Genomic DNA, 18,953 nt, shown 5'->3' with positions numbered 1-18,953 from the left:
GAAGCAAAAGGTGAAGAAATATATGGTGATTTCGCGTTACCTTATAATTATTGATTTATATTTTATGCAAGTTCTAAGCCTAAGAAGGGTTAATTTCAAATAGAGAAGAACTATTTGTATCTTTAAAATAAATCAGAAACCTAGGTAATCTGATACCATGTAATAAACTATGTGTCTTGATAATATTATTAAAATTTACATGATATATATATAAATTATACACTAGTTATGTGTAAAAAGTACTCTACCCTTACATGAGATTGGAACAAATATATTGATCACTTAAAACCTCTTTTTATGCTTAATCTACTAAAATTTGTCTCTTAACTCTATCAAATAAGTGGGGTTGCTCGCTCGCAATGGTAAATTCAGAACTCACTAACTTAAAATTGTGGATGTGCCTATAAACTCATTTTCAATTAGTAATATGCTGCAATACATGTCTTATTACAATTAATTGAGCATGCATATTTGAGATCTAAAACGGTGAATAAGTATATACAAATTAAATGAAAATCTAATAAGGCTTAACATTGACTAGTGCAATAGAGAAAGACCTGGATATCAACAATAAAATTCAACTCAAGAAAGACGTTTTGGCAAGTCAACTAAACAACAGTTTGTGATCCTTAACGAACGCTGCATATGTCTCTTTCACGTGGTTCATTATTGACTTGTACTAAGAAAGACAAAACGTGAGAGAAACAAAGAAAGAATAGACTAATATATGTTTACTTTCAAAATCGGATAACAATTAAATTTGTACACAGTTTTAAGGATATACGAATTAATTTGATACAAAGTGATAAATTAAGTTACTATTGAACAAACAAAGATAAAATAAATTCAAACCACGCAAGTAGGGTAGTTCTAACATTAGTGAAATAGTCAGCCTCGAGCTGGGCTCACCTCGGCCGTCACCAATGAAAAAGAGAAAGAGCTAGTGAGAGAGAAAATAATGATATATTACTTTGGTATGCGTGTTATAGTCTTCTTCGCGAATTATCAGACCCCCTTTATATAATAGGAACTCCTACTTTAGGTACTAACTCTATAAAAGGTAAAAAAATTTTTTTGATTAACTGATTGTCGGTTCCTTATCGATACGTGCCGAGATCCCCGCCATGATATCCGGTCGGTTACGGATGTTTTGGTCTTCTGTTGGCTATGCTTGATTGTCCGACAATGTTCTTCAAAGTCGTTCGAGGCTAGGACTGATTCCGGAACCATGACCTCGACATTCTCGATGGCAGGCGTCATGCCCCCGAGATTCTGGTTCGGTGGGACTTTTGGCTCGATTTCGATCCCTTGCCACCATGTCTTGAGCCAGGCTTATCTTGTCGGATGTCGGGATGCACCATAAGCTTGGTTTTTCCCGTATACAACATAAAAATGGAATTATTCTCTCATGTCAATAAGTTTACTCATCAGGCGGCGTAGGCATCTTATCTCAAGCAGTGTCACGTGCTACCGCTTTATCAAAAATTTTAAAAAATATATATTTGTATAAATAATAACAAAAATAAAAATATTAGGTATAAATATAAAAAATGACATTGGTTGTAATTATAGTAATTTATTTATTTGTTCACTTTTTTAAATACTTATATGGCTACTATTACAAAAATTCATGCTTGCGCGCCACTGCTCATCGGCATGCGCTCCTTTGTTCTCTCATGTAAATACTAGTGGAAGTGAAGCTCGTGCTGCGCACCGGCCCAAGCTTAAATGGATAAATTGACATAAATCAAGCTAATCTATGATTTGACATCTGTATACGGTCAAAATCGATTTCGATCTTCATATGATTAGTCAAGATTGGAACATAATGGACCGAAGGTTATCTTCATAATATCGAAATGAGATCTGAATCTAGGTTACCGAGCTCAAATTTCCGGGACCGATCAAATACCGAGCTCGAGTCCAAATCGAACTATGATGTGAAGCAGTGTCATCGAGCTTAAAAGCCAGATACCGACCAATATCGAGCCCGAGCCTAGAGTCAATATCGAGCCCCGAGTTAATATCGAGCTCTAAATCTGAAAATCGACCAATACCAAATCCGACCAAGATCGAGCCAAGAGACAAGAGCTGTTACAGCCGCACTAAGGGAGAAAATCTCGGCGGGAATTACGGAAAAGCTAATTTGTCATGGAATCCCCACTATGTATTTTTAATTATATCTAAAGTAGGATCTCTCCACTATAAGAGGGATAGCTACTATTTCTATACAGACATCCAACAAGAAGGTATTCATACACTCTCATATTCAAATATTATTGATATTCACAGAGAAATATAGCAGAGATTATCCTTTTGTGAGCTTTATGCATGGATTCATCTCGCTTATACACAAAATCGCTTTCTATTCAATTTGGTTTGTATTTTATTTTTTACAGTCAATATTCGATATATTTCTACTTACTTTTATGATTTGTGCCAAGTTATACCACATATCCTTAGAACTACGTATAAATTCAACTCTATTCGTTTTTCGGGTAAACAACTTTATTTTCCATAGATTAGGTATGATCAACAAATTTTATCTTAATTTAAGTTTTTGATCACGTGGGAACTCATATTAATATCAATGCGACATGTTTCTTTTTAAAAAAATAATAATTTTACAATAGAGTTGTGAAATTATGAAGTTAATATTTTAAGTGTGGTACCTTTTTTTTTGTTCCTCTATATGAGTATGTTTTCATGTACTTTATTTCGTTAAAATTTGATGCTAAAGATGAAAGTTGAAGATTAAAGTTTATAGCTTTGCACGTGAATTTGCTGAAGTGATTTATTTTAAGAAACTCCAACCAAATTAGGAGGATTTATAGTGTTTTTACACTTCCCCTCCAGCGTGATTCGAACCCAGAACCTAAAGGTCGTGGGTGGTTTAACATTTTATAGCATGGGGGGTTTAACATTTTATAGCATGGGTGAAAGGGCATAAATCTTGTAGGAAAAGCTCTACACTCAACCCATTTGCAAAAATTTTATTGGAAGAAAATGCATTATTATTTTCACGTTGTCCAACATAGTTGTCACATAATTCACCTATAGAATTGCTGAAAGGCACTTCAAGAATTGCTGCAGAATACAAAAGAAATATAGATGCAGAAAAATATATTCTCATTTTTCTCCTATTTGAATAAGCTTTTCTGCACATATCTTAGAAAAAATAAACAAAAAGTGTTTGGGTATTTTTTTAAAGGAACAACGCCTAAATTAGTCTTTGCTTTCTTAAATAGCATAACGACCTTTGAAGTTTATGGAGTAATAATTTTAATTTGTGTGTCTCTCGAATAACAAAATAGTTTTTTACATGATATATCAATATTTTGCTTGAGTTTCAACAAAATATTGAATTAGTAGAAATTAAAAGCTACTACATACAACATCTCATGTCTCGCACATCAAAACCTGCATGAAAAATAATAATTAACATTTCTATAATCGTTTCAAAATTAGCTAAGCAGGAAAAGAAGTATTATATGATTGAGAAATGAAAAGGATAAAATCTCTGAGTATAGATCGTTTGATGTACTTAAAGAGTAATGATCATAGTATTAAACAAGTTTTTCATTACTTAGTTAGCCTAATATGTATTAGATTTTGACGAGCCAAACAGAAGTACTATAACATTCTGTATTAGATTTTGATGAACCAAAAAGAAGCACTATAACTTTACCTATGATTTATCAAAAGAATGCTTTTGTCTTAATTAGTTGTAGTAAAACTTAATGCATTTGTTAGTAAATAAAATAGCATGTCTAGGCAAACACATGCACTACGTCAGGAAGGTGTAAAAGCATTGAGGTCAGCAAGTATAAAGTTGGAAGGGCCCCACAATGTTATAATATCTCAGGAACACAATTAAATAAATTTGTCCACTGTTTCATCTACTTCTTCACACGTGTCCTTGGGGCAGTAAAGAGAAATGATGGACGGACTTTGAAAATGCCTCAAGAGTTCCCTTTATTTACCACATTCTTCGGTGGCAATAAACGTAATAATACTAAAATGCAAGGGCAAAGCTATAAAAGTTTAAGCGGGAAGTCCTGTCAGCTTCACCTGTTCCTTAGGCACTTCTTATAAGAAAGACAAAATGTGAAAGAAACAAAAAAATAATTGAAGGCTAATATAAAAATGACTAATATAATTGACTTAAGCTTATGACAACCATCTCTAATTAGCTATTTGAAGGCTAAAGAAATTTCATGTGTAAGGTGCTCTACATTAGGAGAGATTAAGGTGTGTAGCTCTTTGTTCGTCATTCTTTTCTTCTAATTTAGTTTGTTTCCTTTTGCTCTGATTTATCTAACATGCTTCTACTTTCTTTTCATTTACCTTATTTTATTTTAAATTTTTTCCCACCTTTTCACTTTCTCATTCGCCGCCGGTATCCCATTATACAAATTCCATTCCTTCTTTATCTCTTCTCTCAGCCTCACTGATCTCCCCAAAAATTTGTCTCTTGCAGCTTCTCTCGTTCCCTTTCCTTTTTCTGTTTGCGTTTTGCCTTTTTCTTTGGGTCAAAAGATTGAATTTTGGTAAACTCTTTGTTGATATGAAGAATAGGTTGAAAATTCTACATTTTCGGTATTGAATGCTGTAGATTTTGTTATTGAAGTTCAAAATGAATATTATCCGGCCAAGTTCCCGATGAGTTTTTGCCGGAGGGCTAATACTTGTTGTCGGGATAAGTTTTTGTCTAGACTTTAATCACAAAGGGGTCTTTGACTGCATCAGTGAAAAATTAAATGAGAACTTCCATATAAACATTCTACACATTTTTACGAAATGTGGTTATTTATCATTAGCTTTGGATTAAGGATAAGTGAAGGGCTAATGATCTTTGGGTCGGCTAAATAGGTTACGAATTAATGGTTCGGTTTGGCAAAATGAATTGGGTAACAAATATGTTTATAGCCCTCCACGTGTTCATTTAATTGGTGGATCTGTGTGTTTTAACGGTAGAGGGGTATTCTTGCTCAAAAGTGTGACTAGGGTATATAGATTCGAACAGTAAAAAGGATGGCAGATATAAACAATATTTGAAAGTAGAGGGACAAATATAATTCTTTGCCGTTCTAAATATAGACCCAAAAGAAAGCATGTCATGGAAATTGTGACAGAGGGGTAATAAACAGAGCTATTTTGGACACTGCTGTTAGATGCTGTTTTTTGTTTAACTATCTCTTTGTTGCGGCGGCCAAACGCACACCCAAGTATACGCGGTCGTCAAGTAATAAAGTGACTTAAAGTCGGATGTCGAACCCACACGGACTTGTGATTAACTATTAACTAAATTAGATTGTCCTAATTATCTAAACAAGAATTAAACCTAGATGTATTTGATTCTAAACTAATTAAAATAAAAAGAGAATAACTAATGAACATTAAAAAGAGGAAGAGCCGAGTTTTATATTATCAATGTGATAAAAACGATCTAGGATTATGGGCTATCTAACATTCCTATTGTATTTTTCAATTGAATTGACTAACTAATTTATTTAGCTTATTGGTTAACAGGGTTAATATTACTCATAAGAATCTGTTGAGTTCTTACTCGTCTATTCATGCTAATCTAACGCCTATATGCCTATGGAATTAGAACTAACAAGAACGCATTTATAATTTTTGTAAATCAACCAAGTAAGGCAATTAGGTATGTGTCTATCCTAACTGCGAATCCGTTCCCCGATGCCCAGGTTCAAGAACTTGCTCTACTCAATTCTATATGCAATCTAGAATTCGCATTTTCGAGTTCAATTCTAGATTCGTAGATAGTATCCAATTGATGATCAAACAATTAAATAATTAAGCGCAAGATTAAATAAATAAATCAATATGATAAATCAAGAAAGCAAAATCAATATCCGAATAACAATAGTCATGAAAGAACCATAACCCTAGAACGTGAAGTTTAGCTCCACATAGACATGGTAGCCAAACAACAAATCATACAAAGAAACACAAAAATTACAAAGTTTGGTGCAAGAAAAGATGAAACCCGGCCTCCACGGCGGCTCTGTGCTCTCCCTTGGTCAAAAGTTCCTCTAAAAAACGCTCTCCCTTCCATAGTGGCGAGTTTTCCCTCAAATATATGTTAGATCCCTTCCAAATTAGGTTTAGAACATTTTTTATACGAATTGGGGCCGTGTAGGGCCGAAATAACCTTGTTCCAGACGGAATAGGAAAAATCTACCACGTAGGGTCCAGGCCAGCGTTAGCGCTGGAGGCAGAATGTTTTTGCGTTTTTCAAATCAGTTCTTCACCTAGAATTGTATTTCCTTTTTTTATTGTCCAAAAGGTGTTCCCCCCTTTTCTCCTCCTTTATTTATTCTTTTATTTTCCTTCATTTTTTCTTCCGCGCTTTATTCAATTTTACTCCAAATTTCTTCATCTTCACACCGCTTTATTCCTACAGTTAAAATATAATATTAAGCATAAAGTAATATAATAGTACTCAAAAGACAATTAAAAGAACTAGAATGTGAGGCAATAATATAATGGTTAAATATATGCATTTTTTGGCTGAACATCACTCCTCTTTGTTGATGTTGAAACGTATTTGCAAATGCTTCCTGGACATGTAGTGTTCGTTCATCTTTATTGCAAAACTGTAATTTAGAATGCAAATAGATGAATTTGCCTTTAGACAATTTTAGACAATTAGTGATGTATAACAATAACTCATATACTTATTCAATATGAAATCTTATTGGGAAAGTCTGCTTTGGACCATAAGTGTTATGGAGAATACTTTGAAAAATAGGTCAAAACCAAATTGGCATGATTTAATTATATTTTTAAGACTGAACGTTGTGCATAGTTGCAGTCCTAAAATTGAAGTTTTCCTTTCAGTTACACTATTGTCCTCGTCCTTCAAAAGCTTGAAATGGAACTGAGCACAACATACTGGTACACTTGGCCAAATGATTTGGTGGGTGAATTTTACGTTGGCGTCCATGATGGATGGCACTACCGGAGACTTAAAATGGAGGCAAGATTCTTGAAATGCATCTTGCGTGTATTGACCGAGTATTCACTCCCCGAGTCTTTAAGGAATCACTTCTTCTTCATAAATAATCAAGTAAATGATATGTCTACGATTTGCTGTAATTTTAAGAATAATAGGCTTTCTGCTGGTCACGTTAGTATAGAGGGTAACTTTGTACGAAAAGTTATTCAACCAAAGATCAGGGAAATTCTTGTCCTTTTATGGAAGTCAAGGAAGCCGTGGGGGAGGTATTGTGTTGATATGTTCAGTATTGTCTCATATACTTTGGAGGATTTGGTCAAATGCATGGCTGATCGTCTTGCTCCTGATCTACTTGAGAAAATGAAGTCTCTTTCTTTCAAGCTAACATTCGAGAGAAGGTTCCGTTGGTCCATTGGAGATGGGTTTGTTAAGCGCGAAAACAACATAGATATCTGGCAGCAGTTTACCAGTGACATATCTTATTCAGTGGCATGCCTGAATTGTTTGTATTGGCTTGATGACATCCCCCAAGAAATTGCCCAGGGATTTGAGCGACATCTTTCTTCATTGATTAGAAGGTGTGAGGATGCAATCCAGATTGATGCCAGAGAGGTTCTTATCCGTCTGCATAAAGCTTCAGAGCTGTTGTTGACTTTTGATACTTCAATAAACGATCTTCCATTATATTTTGTGGACTTTGTCCTAGACAGTGTGGTTGAGTTATGCAATTCTAAGGAAAATTCAAAGTTTCCAGCCAAGGGTCTGTCTGAAACTCTGCAATATCTGGGGACTTCAATAGCTGATCGGTTAACACAGAGCACTAAGAATGTTAGATTGAAAGGACGGGAAGCAATAAGAAGGATAGATGTTTTACGAGCTGAAGTTATGGAAAAGGAAGCAGAGGCAACCAATCACTCTTTTGCTATCAATCCAAAGGTATTTTATGGATTTCTTACTATTTGCCATAATTTATTTATTTTGGGTAATAAATGTGAAATATTACCATACTAACAACCAAATTGATACACCCAAAAGAGCACCTAGAACTTTAACCCCCTTCTAGAAAGGTTGTTAATAGTCAGCTGGGCCTCAAAGAAAGAACAGCTAATTACATAATTTGTGGAATAACACTCGATGACAAGAGAGGGTTGGAGGTTGTGAGTTCGAGTCACCCCAAGAGCAAGGTGGGGGGTTCTTGGAGGGAAGGATGCCGAGGGTCTATTGGAAACAGCCTCTCTACCCCAGGGTAGGGGTAAGGTCTGCGTACACACCACCCTCCCCAGACCCCACTAGTGGGATTATACTGGGTTGTTGTTGTTGTTGTTGTGGAATAACACTCGATATCTACTATCTCTTTTTGTATCCTGTAATATCTCTAACCTGCACTTAATCTCCTGCTGTATTTGTTCTATGATAAAATTGCAATTTACAGTTATATTCCTAAGCTGCTTCCAATTCCTTGCTATTTGCCATAATTTTTTGCTTTCACTTTTTTATTTATTTATGCGCATTGGACCTAAGGTGAAAGTTTTTGATGCATTGATATCTTAAATGTCATATAGTCTAGGTGTTAGCAAGATTAATGAAATTCAAGCTGATTAGTATGCAATAAATATAGTGGATTAAAGGACCTTATTCGTCATATCTTTCCTATTTGTCGTGAATTACGTTATCTTAATAGTTCTTCCAACATTCCTACTTCTGGTAAATTTAGAGAAACAAGACTTTTAAAACAATTCTTAATTTAGGGTGTGTTTGGTATGAAGGAAAATGAGTAGTTTTATCATTTATTTTCCCTTGTTTGGTTGGTGAGTGGAAAACTTTTTCTCGGAAAATATTTTCTAGTGTTTGGCTAGACTAGAAAATATTTTTTATGCTACTCTCTTCACTCCCCCCATTCCCCCAAGTCCCCATGTTTCCTTGCCCTCCCCCCTCCCCCCCCCCCCAAAAAAAATACTCAATATTTTCAGGACTCTATTTTCTTCGAGAATTTAATTATTCTTCTAAAAATTCACACAAACCCAAAGGAACTAATGTGCTGCTTTACCTTTTTACGTAAAAATAACGTTAAAATTTGTGCGCCATAACTAAAAAGAAAATACTCTTTTTTTGGTTGAAAAAGAAAGCACCATTTCTACAACATGAAAATAAAGTACTCATTTTATTGAAATAAAAGAAAATACATTTTCTACATCATAAAATGAAAATACGTTTTTTCTTTCGGAATATATTTTTAATAAACTGTGACAGCTTAAACATGAAACACATAATGAAGGTGGTTCTCGTTAACTATAGAATTTTATAAATAATAAAATAAATAATTCAGCTGCATTATAACTACTAACTTATGAGAATTATCTCATAATGATTTTTTTATTCTGCAAATGAGCTTAATTAACATAGAATTAGTAGATACTTTTACTTCAAAAATATATAAATGAACAAAATGATAAAATCTATAAAGTATCTACATCAAGATTTAGATCTTTAAAAGAATTATCCTTGACATACTTTTAAATTAAAACAACAACAAAAATCGTAATGAGATGAGGATGGGAAAGTTCACATAAATTCCCCGAAGGAAGATAATTATAATTTCATCAAAGTAAAAGAGTAGAATAAATGTAATTAAAATTACAATACGTTGGTGCAATTTTATGAGATTAACTTGTAGTGACACTCGTTATAATAGAAAGTTCTCATTTTATTAAAATGAAAGAAAATATTTTATTTATGAAAAGAAAGTACTTTTTTGTTGAAATGAAAAAAATACTTTTTTATATCATGTAAAAAAATACTCATTTGTTGAAATGCAAAAAAAAATCTATATATAAAAGAAAGTACTATTAATAATATTTTTATTTAGGGTGGGGTGAGGGGGTGGATTGGTGGGGATGAGGAATAGGGTGGGGAAGGTTGAGAAGGAGTTTTAGAAAATATTTTCCCTTCTCTTGAAAAAGAAAATATTTTTTTTCCTAAATATTTAAGCCAACCAAACATGAGAAAATTGAAAAATATTTTCCGGAAAATATTTTCCTTAGTACCAAACACACCCTTGGTAGATTTATTATTTAGGAATTTTAAGGTCACAATTACCTGAAGGACGGAATAGTAAGCTTATACATTAATGAGGTGCATGTTTAGTGCCTTGCCTTTCATTGAAGTGCAGCTTAAGTGAGGCGAAGCGCCCTCCATGAGCTTTTCTGGGCTTCAGGGCTTAAACGTGCCTTAAATGAGCCTTTGACAACTAGCTTTTGAGCTAAGTGAACAATTAGGAACGTCTACTGAAGAACAACGTAACGTGATAATCCATCACCTTATTTGTCTCGGCGTTCAGCTCCTATTATTCTACCTCCTTATCCTAATGTAACATTCCTTAAATACTCTCTTCTTCTTATCTTCTAAGGGAAAAGAGAAAAATAAATATGTTTTAGCTGCATTTAAACATTGAATTTCTAGGTGTATTAATCGAGTTGTAGTTTTGGGGTAACAGAGAGTTTAGTAGTTAATTTTTTTCCAAAACAAATCCGGTTATTTTATGAATTTGTTCATTTTCTGATGATAATGGGGTAGGATCTCTTTTGGTAGAAGAACAATTCGTGCGAATATTAAGCTGGAATTTCGATGATAATGGATTCTTATTTTCTGTTTCATTTCTTTCTAGGGGAGAAGAAATAATTTATAGGTTTCAGCTTAATTCTTACAATGAATTGTTGGGGTTTTTTGTTATGTACATGATAATTGGGATTTTATTTCGGAGAAGCATTGTGTCATCAAAAAAGTTGGTTATTTAGTAGGCGTTTGGACATAAGAATTGTAAAATTCGAAAAAATTGTGAAAATATTTTTCAAGTGAAAATGGTATTTGAAATTTAGAGTTGTGTTTGGACATAAATTTCAGTTTGGGTTGTTTTTGAAGTTTTGTGAGTGATTTGAGTGAAAATTTTGAAAAACAGCTTTTTGCAGTTTTTCAAATTTTCGAAAATTTCTAAAATCCATATTCAAGTGAAAATTGAAAATTTTATGAACAAACACTGATTTCGAAAAAAAGTAAATTGTTTTGGAAAAATCTTCCATCAAATTTTATGTCCAAATGGGCTCTTAGTGTGGGCCCATTCTTACATGACATGGAAAATAAAGGGATTTATATTAAACGGCAAAGGTCTAAATATGCCCCTGTACTTTCGAAAATGGTCTAATAATACCCCTCGTTATACTATTGAGTTATCTATACCCCTGCAGTCATACTTTGGGTTCAAATATACCTCTCATTTGAACGGAGGGACACATGTCATCGTCCTGTTGGCCAATTCTAAATATCTCCTAATTAATTAAAAAGGCCCATTACACATACCCGAAAAGCAATTTTCTAAAGCAATTTATTTTTTGTAAAATCTGGAAAAAAACTAAATTTTTTTTACTAAAAACTGAAAAAAACGAAGATATTGTTTTTCCAGTTTTTACAAAAAAACTGCTTTAAAAAAAACTAAAAATTATTTTCTAAAACAATGTTTTTGTAAAAACTGAAAAATAATTTTCTAAAGCAATTAAAAACGGGAAAAAACTAAATATTTTTTTACTAAAAACTGAAAAAATCGAAAATATTTTTTTCCAGTTTTTAGAAAAATATTGCTTTAAAAAAAACTGAAAAATAATTTCTAAAGCAATTGTTTTTGTAAAAACTAAAAAACGAAATCTGAAAAGCAATTTTCTAAAGCAATGTTTTTGTAAAAACTGAAAAAACAAATATTTTCTTTTTTTTCAGTTTTTAGTTAAAAAAATTCAGTTTTTAATTGCTTTAGAAAATTGTTTTTCAGTTTTTTTTCCAGTTTTTACAAAAACATTGTTTTAGAAAATATTTTTTAGTTTTTTTTAAAGCAGATTTTTTGTAAAAACTGGAAAAAATCTATTTTCGTTTTTTTCAGTTTTTAGTAAAAACAAATTCAGTTTTTTCCAGTTTTTACAAAAAAAAAAAATTGCTTTAGAAAATTGCTTTTTGGGTATGGGTAATGAGTATTTTTAATTAATTAGGATATATTTAGAATTGGCCAACAGGACAATGACATGTGTCCCTCCGTTTAAATGAGGTTTATATTTGAACCCAAAGTGTTACTGCATGGGTATAGATAACCCAATAGCCAATAGTATAACGAGGGGTATTCTTAGACCATTTTCAAAAGTACAGGGGTATATTTGGACCTTCGCCGTATATTAAATGCAATGCTACATCACATATTCGGCAGCTTCTCCAGCTGCTTTTATTTTTAAAGAGATTGATGCTAATTTGAGTTGTCTCAAAATAAAGACAAGTGACTATATGACATAATTTCACTAACTTGAGTGACCATTTAAGAAATTTACTTCTTTATATGAGATGCTTAAAGTGGAAGGCCTAATTAAGAATTTAAGAACTTACGGCTAAAGTGCTAAACTAATTTCATAGTTTTGCTTTTGCACATAGGATTATGAATACTGAAAATATGAGGAAAATAGAAGGCGAAAATTAGAGTATGCCCGTGAATATCTTACAACTCGATTCAATAATTTGAGTAGACTCTAGCAAACTGGAAAAGTTGAGCTACCAACTTTCATAGCTGATGTGGTTAGCAGAAGTACCTTCTTAATGAAAGCAACACATGCACAACAACAACAACAACCCAGTATAATCCCACTAGTGGGGTCCGGGGATGATGGTGTGTACGCAGACAGAGGCTGTTTCGGATAGGCCCTCGGCTCCCTCCCTCCAAGAACTCCCACCTTGCTCTTGTGGTGACTCGAACTCACAACCTCTTGGTTGGAAGTGAAGGGTACTAACCACTAGAGCAACCCACTCTTGTCAATGTCAATGAAGTCTTAATTTAACCTTCCTTTGGTTTCTGGCAGAGCATCCAAGACTTATGCATTCATTACTCTAGGAGAGAGCAAAAGTTGATGACAGACCCCTTCACGTGTATGAAGTGGTTGGAGAAGCATGGAGAGATAAAAATCAGACATGTGGCCTTGGAGCTCAATATAAGACTTCAATATCTACAATTCATTCTGAAGAGACGGCCAAGGCAGGAGGAATTCAATCTTGTCTACCAAACCATGAAAAACATAGGAATCAACATTCATGAGGCATGTATTAATGCAAAATATGGAAGAGTAGACTCTGCTCTGTCGATCTTGGAATCACAACTGACTTCTATGCTCAAAGATTTTGATCTTAGACAAGAAGTAGAACGTGCTCATTCCCTCCTGAGTTCTTCCGCGAATGACTCTGATCTTCACTGTGAAAAAAAAAATCCTCCCCTCTACTTCAAGAAGGCATTGTCGGCACAGGGTGCATCCATGCCTACTCAACTTGCAATAGAATTTATCAGCACTCTTCTTCTTAGTCTGAAGTGTTTAGTGAGCTATAGATTCAAACCTAGGGCTACCGTGAAAAGAGAAATGGAAATATTTGAAGTAAAGCTGAGCTTTCTCGGGGGATTCCTCAAGTTGACGTCCATATTTTTCATCAAATCCGAGAGACTGGAGAATCTTGTGGCTCGTATTATAGCTCTAGTTGGTGAAGCAGCATGCATTTCTTATTGGTGTTTTCCTGAAAAGTTAAGTAGAAAGATGGAACATGAAATGAGTCACACAATTTCGGAGCTTTTGAGAAGGATGAAATCTTTTGAGGCAGAGATGAGAGACAACTATCTCATAGCCCTAGAGGCTTCACATTCTTCACAATCAGAATACCGTACTCCCTACAGCAATGAGCTTGTTGTAGCCGTTGTTGATTCTCTTGTCGACAATTTCATGGAGCTTGCTGATAAAGGGAGTACGTCCTTGATTTCTAAAGCTCTCCGAATGGAAACCATCTATCAAGACCAGAGTTTCTTGATAACTTTGTTGAAGGATTTGCGGAGACAGTGTAGGGAGAATATAAAGTTTGATGATCTCTTGACATATGTAAATCTGACAAGATGAATCAAGCAGCTCCTTCAGTTCTTCTTGATCTAATGAAGGAAGAAGAGGTGTCAACGCAAGTAACTTCTTCACTTCTTCAACTGACAGTAATTATCAAACTCGTCAAGGCAGAATTCTTTCTGATGGATCTACATCAATCCATTCCCAACTCAACGGTGTCTTGGAAAGGTGAAATCACAATCCTTTCTGAGGAGCTGAAAGCCTTGACAACAATTGCAATAGATGTTCTTTGGCAATGCGATTGTCACTCAAGAAACGTTGAAGCTCTATCCGACATTTTTGAACATGTCATCAACATCCGTGACATAACAAATGCGACTGAACACATGGATGAAATGTTGTTTCATGGCCCATTTGAATTATCAGTGAAGGTAAAGCTCATCAAGTCAGAGATCAGTTTAAGGAAACTCTTGAAAAATCAGATCAGTATAGTAGATCCTGTGAAGGATAATTTTGATAACCTTCTGATGGATCTTGAATTTCTGGGAATGCTTCTCTTGGATCTGCCAGAGCAATATGCAAAGCAAGAAAGAAGAAATCATCTCTTAAGTTGTGTTGATGTGGTGGCTGCCGAAATAGATACCATCATTGAGTCTCATTGCTCAAAAAAAGATGTTGAAGGGATGGCAGGAAGAATGGACCTTCAACTCTCTGATGTGCTACAGAAAATAAAGTTGATCAAGGCAGAGGACAGAGAAATTTGTCCTAAAATTCCAAAACTGTCAAGAACTAATTTCCCCATGACTGATGGACTAGGTTTTCTTGATTTACTCGTTGAAAATCTAGCAGAGATCTTAAACTTTAAGGGTGACCGAATTGTTCTCTTAAAGCGTCAAATCGAGACGATTCAAAGGGAGCTCAAATTTCTAAGAGAATTTCTTGAGAAAATTGCCCAGCAGCGTAATGAGCATGTTGAGTTGAGAAGTGTATGGGAAAAAGTGGTAGGTGTAGCGTATGAAGTGGAATATATCATTGACTCATATGTTGCTAATGGAGGTGGCACGATTTGGCACCATACATTTTCTGATATCGTAGAACATATAAAGCTTATCAAAGGAAGAGTCATAAAGATCTCAACCAGTGACTTGTATGATTCCAGAACACATTCTCTTGGCGAGATTTCCCGTATCTCCACTCATATTGAGAAGCCAACTATAAATGAAGCAGTAGTGGGCTTTGAAGATGTCTTGGCAACATTAAAGCAGAGAGTAATTGGAGGATCCCCTGACTTAGATGTTATAACCATTTTTGGAATGCCTGGACTTGGAAAGACCACTTTGGCCAAGAAAGTATATGATGATTGCAAAGCTGTCAATCGCTTTGATGTTTGTGTGTGGTGCTGCATTTCTGAAAGATATGAAAAGAAATTATTGTTGATTGACATTTTACAACAAATTAATATTGGACTTCCAGAAAATGTTGAAGAAAAGAGTGAGGGAGATTTGGCTGACCTGTTGCGGAGAAGTATCACGGGAAGGAGGTACCTCATTTTCATGGATGATATTTGGACCATTGAAGCATGGGATGATGTCAAGACTACTTTTAGAGATGATAAGCAAGGAAGTAGAATTATTTTAACGACTCGTCATGCTGAAGTAGCTTCATATGCCAAGTGTATCACAGATCCTTTGCGCCTCCGTTTTTTTCATAATGAAGAAAGTTGGATGTTGTTAGTACAGAAGCTATTTCAAGACCAACGATGTCCTCCAGAACTTGTGGATGTTGGTAAAAGAATTGCAGAGAAGTGTCAAGGATTACCTCTTTCAGTTGTTTTGGTGGCTGGCCTTCTTGGAAAGATGGAGACTAAAGAAGATGGATGGCTACAAGTTGCAGAAAGTCTAAGCACTACTACAGTTGGTGACTCGAGCAGTAGAGGCATAATAGAGTTAAGTTACAAGCATTTACCTGAATATCTTAAACCTTGTTTTCTTTACTTTGGAGGATTCATGGAAGATGAAGAAATTCCAGTCTCAAAGTTAACATGGAAGTGGATTGCCGAGGGCTTGGTTAGAAAACATAAACCAAAGAGCTTAGAAGATATGGCAGAAGAATACTTGGTCGATCTTATTAGCAGAAGCCTAGTAATGGATGCAAAAATGAGATATAATGGCAGGGTTAAATCGTGCCGAATTCATGATCTCTTGCATGAATTTTGTCAGAATAAAGCAAAAGAAGAAAAGTTTTGGCAATATGCATACAGGTACTAGTCATAACTAATGGAAAACTTGGAAACACTTCATTAAAGGATTGAGAGGGGAAGTAGCATTACCAGACAGCCTTTGGGATATGGCAAGGTTGAGACATGTGCACATAAATGATCGTGCTGCTTTTGGTTTCAGAAAGGAGGTCATTGAGAATTCTTCCAAATTAGATGGTTTGGAAACATTTTCGACCCCATCTCTTGCTTATGGAGATGACATGGAAAAAATGATGAGGAAGTTCTCCAATCTCAAAAAGTTGAAGTGTAGATTTTTGGAATCTGTCTATTATTCGATGAAGTTGAGAAAGAATTGCATTCGTTTCCCCATATTGGACTTTCTAGTTCATCTGGAATCCCTGAAGGTGTTTTCTAATGGCAAAAAACTGTCACAACCCTGTGAATTTAAGCTCCCAGAGAACCTCAAGAAGTTGACACTTTCAAATTTTCGCTTACCCTGGAAAGAAATATCAATAATTGCAATGCTTCCTAACCTTGAGGTACTCAAGTTGCTACTTAAAGCCTTTGAGGGAGAAAAATGGGAAGTCAAAGATGATGAGTTCCCTGTACTCAAAGTGTTGAAACTGGACGATGTAGTTATCTCTCAATGGGATGTCTCTGATGATGCGTTTCCTAGTCTCGAGAAACTGGTTTTGCAAAGATGTAAGAAGCTTAAGGAGATCCCTTCTTGTTTCGGTTACAACTGTTCGATACAAAGCATTGAAGTTAGTTGGTGCAGCCTTTCCGTCACTGAATCGGCCAAGCAAATTCAGGATACACAAGTTGACATGGGAAATGGTGGATTCAAAATCTTTATTTAGCAAATTCAGCAGTCCCTTGGCCAAGATTCTGCACTAGTAAGTTTATTACATAAATTGTGTGGTCAAACTTTAACTGGTTAAACTAATTTGATTTATGTCCTGCAGTTTGAGCCAAAGAAGCATTGTAAATTTTTACCTATTGTATGGTAGTTTTCTAATAATTGATTTTGGAGGTGAGGGCACGATGCTGTGATTAAGAGGGAAATTCGTGGAAGTTCACACTGCTAGTTATTGTGGACATTATCATACAAACTTGAATTATTTGCTGTGTTTGCTTGTGTAATATGTTTCAAACCTAACAATAAATCTTGATTCTTGTGTGACCTTTGAATTTGTTTGTTGCTGCAATAATGTTTCAAACTTAACACTAAATCATATGAGACCTTTGTATATGCTTGTGTAATACTATTGAATATTGATTAATTTCCTCTTCGTAATATGAATGTCTTGGAGGCATTTCCTCTTTGTAAAGCAGAGATAATTGCAATCATTTTGTCTCTTTCAAGATTCCCTCCAGTCTAGATATGTTCTAAGAAATTATAGATGCTTTGAACTTACCAAATAAGACTTCTTTTGGAATAGTAGAACTTTGAAATGAATTTTTTCTAATAAAAAAATAGAGAAGATCTTAAACATGTTATTGTCGATACTTGTTCCAAGGATAGAATACTAAGTGGAGAGATTTGCTATATTTTAAGCATGCAAGTTTTCTAAGAGTGTGTTTCCTCAATGGTTTTGAATTACCTTTAGGAAAGTGAATATTCCACGTTTCTCAGTTCAAACTCACTGCTACAAAAAAAAAATAGTAGTAATATCTGTACCGCATAAACATGTATGTTTCCTTACATATGGCTCAGGATTTGTTGCTAGCTAGTTTGGCATGGAGTACAACTCTTCTAGATGTAAAGGGTTGGAAGTTGGTAGTTGAGGGTGTGTTTAGTGATTAATGAAGTTGGTGCAAATATTGATCAGGATTCAAATTCTAGCAAAAACAAAAAATAAGCCTCGATTAGCAGAGTTATCTGGTGGCTCTGTACTAAAGAATGTTTACTTGATTTCGAGCTTTCATTGATTCATTGTTAAGCAAATTATTTGATATGATAATTCTTAGGAGTATCCACTTTGTCATTGAAAAGTCAAGGTTAGTATTATCCCTGTCCTCTTGTAAATTAAACTTTGTCGGACTCTATCATCACATAGTCGTCCTTATAATTTTAAATGCCTATTTTTTGCATCTTTGAATTACAAAAGACCAAATATATTTTATTTATGTCCACGGTACATTAATTGGTTAAGAGTTTAAAGATTTTGACCACTTTCCCTTTTAATTTGGTAGAACTGGGGCAAATTTGGAAGAGAAAGTGGCCAAAAGTACAATATCAGAGCCAACTGCGAAGAAAGGGGTTTGAAACGTCACAGTTTTTGGCTTGAAACTACATTGCTTCATTAAGTAAATCAAGATCAAACTTCATTCATTCATTCCCCCTGATCCAATAGTCTAAATCTCTCCCTTTCCCCGTACAAAAAGGCCAAAAATTAGACTTTTGGCCATTTATTCCAAACCCTAAAGCCTCCCCCCTCTTACCCTTTCTCTGCTCCGCTGCCGCGGCCTCCACCGTACGCCGCCGTTGGTGGTGCTCCAAACACCAAAATTTTACACAATTTATCTCCTCTCTTCTCCCCCTACTTGTATCCAAACCCCTCAAATCCCCAAAATTCTCTCCATTCTCCCTTAATTTAGCTTTGACTGAAACCCTAGCTGCCACCCCTTTTCAAAATCGTCAAGTTCCGGGCCTTTACATACATATGTGTGTAGATATCAAAGAGATCTACATTTTCCCTCTAATTTTACCCCTAAATCCTGACCTCTGCCACGACTACTAGCTACTACCACCACGGCCTAACCGCCACTGCCACAACCAGAACAGTTTCCCCTCCATGGCTTATGATCGACTCCAGACATGCTTTCTTGTTGGTAATGAAAATCGTAGCCA

The 18,953-nt window shown here is 34.9% G+C and overlaps 1 pseudogene; it reads left to right on the top strand.

Annotated features, from left to right (window-relative positions):
- Window positions 1-4,159: 4,159 nt before the first annotated feature.
- On the top strand, window positions 4,160-17,098 carry LOC107761553 (uncharacterized; annotated as a pseudogene).
- The last annotated feature ends 1,855 nt before the right edge of the window (window positions 17,099-18,953 follow it).

The sequence above is a fragment of the Nicotiana tabacum genome, chromosome 19 (assembly GCF_000715075.1).
Source record: "Nicotiana tabacum cultivar K326 chromosome 19, ASM71507v2, whole genome shotgun sequence".
Classification (NCBI taxonomy): domain Eukaryota; kingdom Viridiplantae; phylum Streptophyta; class Magnoliopsida; order Solanales; family Solanaceae; genus Nicotiana; species Nicotiana tabacum.
Note: the sequence above shows the minus strand (reverse complement) of the source record. Positions and strands in the feature narration are given on the sequence as shown.